Source organism: Stegostoma tigrinum, chromosome 7 (assembly GCF_030684315.1).
Source record: "Stegostoma tigrinum isolate sSteTig4 chromosome 7, sSteTig4.hap1, whole genome shotgun sequence".
Taxonomy (NCBI): domain Eukaryota; kingdom Metazoa; phylum Chordata; class Chondrichthyes; order Orectolobiformes; family Stegostomatidae; genus Stegostoma; species Stegostoma tigrinum.
The window spans coordinates 85,591,643-85,596,627 of NC_081360.1; the positions used below are offsets into that span (position 1 = coordinate 85,591,643).

The 4,985-nt window shown below is 41.4% G+C and overlaps 1 non-coding gene across 1 annotated transcript; it reads right to left on the reverse strand.

Moving 5' to 3' along the window:
* Positions 1-296: 296 nt before the first annotated feature.
* On the reverse strand, positions 297-368 carry trnac-gca (transfer RNA cysteine (anticodon GCA)). The gene has a single exon. It is a non-coding gene; the product is annotated as a tRNA-Cys (tRNA).
* Positions 369-4,985: the final 4,617 nt, after the last annotated feature.

Here is a 4,985-nt window from a genome sequence, read left to right on the forward strand (position 1 = left end):
TGCTCCCAGTCCTTATTACCTTATTAATTAAAATGTAATCATTTCCTTGGCTTTGGGTATGGAGCTAGGGACTGAGATGAATTAGGCAGTTCTGCTGAATAAGATAAACATCACTCGAACAGATATGAAGCTTTTCAGCAACAACGAATTCCTGACAAGGGCAGCAATTGTTATAATAAGCATTGCACATCGGTGAAGAGGAAGCAGATCTAATGTTTACAATTCAATGATCCTTCTTTGGAATGGTTCATAAATTCCTCACTCATTCCTTTATCAAAAGAAAATGTATGCAATTAAGGGGGCACCTGGATTTGAACCAGGGACCTCTTGATCTGCAGTCAAATGCTCTACCACTGAGCTATACCCCCACAGCAGGAGCATGCTTGTTGAGCATATTTTGTAATTTACATTTTCCATGATTAAAATTAATTTAATGAAAGTAGAAACCCAGCACCCACAATACTTCCTTACTGTGTAAGCACGTTACTAAGGGAGCTCCTGGATTTTGACCATGGGTATCATGATCTCTTACAAATGCTCTACCTTCACACTCTACATCTGCAGAACACTCTGCAACATTGAAGTGTTTAGTGACAGCTTTCAAGCATGGTTTTTTTTATCAATATGGAAAGGAAAACAATTTACAACACAAGGGGAAGAATAGCAAAGGGCTGGAGTGAATGAGATCACTTTGCAAGTGAACCAAAAAAAAACTGAATGGACCGGAATCTGCTCATCATTGTGATGTTGTTTCATTGAGACAATGGATTGTGAATGGAGATAAGTATTCAAAACTTTATGTTTTCCTGCTTCTATGTTAGATTTCTCAGGCTTAAATGACGAACAGTGTTTGCTCTAAACTGGGTGGGAGTGTAGCTGCTCGGAGCTCCCATACGTGCTGTGCACTCGCTGATAGCTGCGCCAACAAATTGATGTCCATTTCTACAAATTGCTGCTGCACATGGATTTTGGTGCCACACTCAATAGAGAAAACAAAACAGGGAAAATGTCTTGATTGACAAACAAATACACTTCTATTGACCTATTTTCATCAATACATTAAAGTGAAGCAATTTGTCAAAAGGGGGTAAAAAGCAAGGGATTGCGAAAACCCTGCAAAGGAGTTAAATGTACAAAGAGGAATCTATTTCACTTTGGCCTTGGGTAAAAAAGCAACATTAACAACCTATTCGATCGTCAAGATGAAATTTACTTAGTAAAAATGGTCACACAGATTTGAAGAACGAGCCTCTTAACTTGCAATTAGACCTTTGTCTGTTGAACTATACACTAGCATGGATGTGTTGCTGCTTTTGAAAGTGTCAATGGCAGAGTTTGAGCAAGATTTGAATCAGGAATTTAAGAGTAATAAGTACAAGGCGTTGAATAAGAAACAAGGAGCTGGGATGCATTGGGTTGCTCTCCCAAGGTTCCAGGTACCAACAGGGCTGCTCTCTTTGCTATGGTCATGTTTCATTCCTGTTTTCGATCATGGGAAGAGGAAAATCTTGGATTTATGCTTTTGCACAATTTCAATTGAGACACCTGAATTTGCAGAAGAGGGCCCTTAATCTGCTGTTAATGTGTTCCACCACAGAACATTGAGAAATTTTAATGAAAGCTTTCAAACAAGATTTGCATCAATGATTACAAGGAAATTATTACAGTGCAGGTGGTAAAAAGCAAAGGGCTGGAAACACTGCTGAATGCCATTATAATATTCCATTGTTACTTTGATAGACAGCAGTGTTTGCAACTGTTTCCCAGAAAAAAATTCCCATAGTGCCTCCAGAGGTATTGTGCACTTGACTTGAAAAAGTCAGCAGCAGTTTTTGAGAAAGATTTCTGTGAACAAGTAAGGTAAGAATGATTCTCAAGGCGTTGGGTAAGAAACAGGGGCCTGGTATATATCAAGTAACACTGCCAATGATCCAAACATTAATCAATTAGACATGAATCTATTCATTGTATCAGTCATGTTGCATTAGTACCTACAGCATTGAGTAGAAAGGAATATTTGCAACTTACTGTTTCGCAGAACAATAATGCTTCAGTGAGAAAGGTATGGAATGTGATGAATTACTTGACCTGCAGTTACCTGTTCACCCTGAGCTATAACCAAACACATAACAACGTCTGTATTGAAAGTTTCAATGACAGCTCTCAAATGAGATTTGTGCCATTGTTTAAAATGACGTTGTAAAGTGAAGGATGGGTAAATGTACCATGACTAACCTTGATCAGTTTCTAATATCTCATTTCAACCCAGAAGTATTACATGGACAGATAGACCAATAGGACAAGAGTCAGGGCAAAGTCCAATGCCACTTTGTTGAACTTTTTATTGAGCAAAAACAATATTTATCAGACTCAACAGTTGTATTTTAATTAAACACAAACAACATCTAGTAATCTCTTCACAGGCTCTTCAGTATATATTGTCAAACGTACACTAGCTATTAACTTGAGGTGCAGTGAATAGCAAAGAAGGTTACCTGAGAGTACAACAGGACCTTGATCAAATGGCCAATGAGCCGAGGAGTGGCATATGGAGTTTAATCTCGATAAATGTGGCAAGCTGCAATTTGGAAAGGCAAATCAGGGCAAGACTTATACACTTAATGGTGTGATCCTGGGGAGTGTCACAGAACAAAGAGGCATTGGAGTGCAGGTTCTTAGCTCCTTGAAAGTTGAGTTGCAGGTAGGCATGATAGAGAGGAAAGTGTTTAGTATGCTTGCCTTTATGGGTCAGTGCATTGAGTATAGGAGTTGGGAGGTCATGCTGCAGGTTTACAGGACATTGGTTAGGCCACTGTTGGAATACTTCATTCCATTCTGGTCTCCTTGCTATAGAAAGGATATAGTGAAACTTGAAAGGATTCAGAAAACATTTACAAGGCTACCATGGTTAGAGAGTTTGAGCTATAGGGAGAGGCTGAATAGGCTGGGACTGTTTTCCTCGGAGCATTGGATGCTGAGGTTTATAAAATCCTGAGAAGCATGGATATGGTAAATGGTCAACACCTTTTCCCCAGAGTGGGTGAGTCCAAAAGTAGAGGGCATAGGTTTAAGGTGAGAGGGGAATGATTTAAAAGGTGTCTAAGGGACAACATTTTCATGCAGAGGGCAGTGCGCGTGTAGAATGAGCTAATGAGCTACTAGAGGAGGTCATGGAGGCTGATATAATGACAACATTTAAAAGGTGCCTGGATGGGTATATAAGTAGGATGAGCGACTAGATATATTTAGGATATCTGGTCAGCATGGACAAGTTGGACCGAAGCATTTGTTTCCATGCTGTACATCTCTGTGACTCTATGACTGTATGACATGCCGAGGACTCACTGCACCCTCTCCACAGGTTGCTACCACTATATTTGAACTATTTGTCTGAAAGATTTAGTAATATCCATCAATAAGGCAGGAACAGGCTATTCCTCGGTTTGGGGTTTGGCTGATGTTTCAGGATCATCAGTTTGGTCTTTTCCCCTCATTCTGTGCTAGTCTCTTGTCATCTTGTCAAGGTGTTCTTCTGGGTCTAGTCAGTTGATGCTGCTCACCGTGAGGTACAGGGAGCTGGAGATGGTCTGCAGCTTAGCTACCAGTCAAAGACAATCCCTGGAGATGCTGTTGAAGAAGGGGTAGAGAATGCAGAGAGAGCTGGGGCTCCACGTGGCTCATTATATCTCCCTCCTCTCACCCTTTTCAAAGATTCTGTAGCCGGAGTCCAATGCTTCCTTTAGGAGGGATCAGGGAGACCCAATAAGATTACCACTTTCCATATTTAAGGTTACAGAGCATGTTTTAAAACTTTCAACTGTGAAGTGCTGTCCTGTCTCACTGTGCCTCTGGTCTCCCACTGACTGGGCACCACCAAGTCTGTGTACAATTCTTCTAACAAAGCAAGTTCACTGGAGGTTGTAAACTGTGGTTCATTCTGAAACAATAGGACCATTATCACCTGGCAGTGATAATGGGAACTGCAGATGCTGGAGAATCCAAGATAACAAAGTGTGAAGCTGGGTGAACACAGCAGGCCAAGCAGCATCTCAGGAGCACAAAAGCTGACATTTCAGGCCTGGACCATAGACCTCTCTGATGAAGGGTCTCGGCCCGAAACATCAGCTTTTGTGCTCCTGAGATGCTGCTTGGCCGGCTGTGTTCATCCAGCTTCAAACTTTATTATCACCTGGCAGGCAGTTCTCGGCCTGTCAAATTTCAAAGGGAGATAACAAGGTGTAGAGCTGGATGAATATAGCAGGCTAAGCAGCATCAGAGGAGCAGGAAAGCTGACATTTCGGGCCTAGACACTTCTTCAGAAAATCTGAATACATGAATACATGAATACTGGCTATTTCAGCTCTGCAGTTTGCAAATTGCAGAACGAGGCTAAGAACAGTGCTATGAAAGCTAGTGATTTCAAATAAACCTGTTGGACATCAACCAGATGTGGGGTGACTTCTGACCTTCTAAAAAATTGTAAGAGTTTTTACCGACATGCCAAATTTCCTTAGCCTCCTGAGGAGGTAGAGGCATTGTTGAGGTGCCAATGTGGGTATTGGTGATCATCACTCCCATCTACACCATCTCCATTGACTCAAACAGGGGCATCCCCTCCACTCTCCCTGCTGAAGCCAATGACACTCCTTCATTTTACTGTCACTGATGGAGAAATTGTTTTCTTTACAGTCTTCTTCCTGTACCTCCGTTTCGGCATTTTTCTCAAAGCGTGAATCAGTGGAATGCTGAGTGAATGCTGAGGTACTGAGTAAATTTAAGGAGGAAAGAGACAGATTTCTCATCACCAATGAGTGGGAGATTTATGGAGAGCAGCAAGAAAGTGGAGTTGAGTTCGAAATTTGATATGCCATGATTGTATTAAATGACAGAGCGGGATGAAGGCTGAATTGATTATTCCTGCTCCCAATCCTTTTGCTCTTATTAAAGTGCAATCTTTCCCAAGGCTTTGTGTATAACGCAAAGGG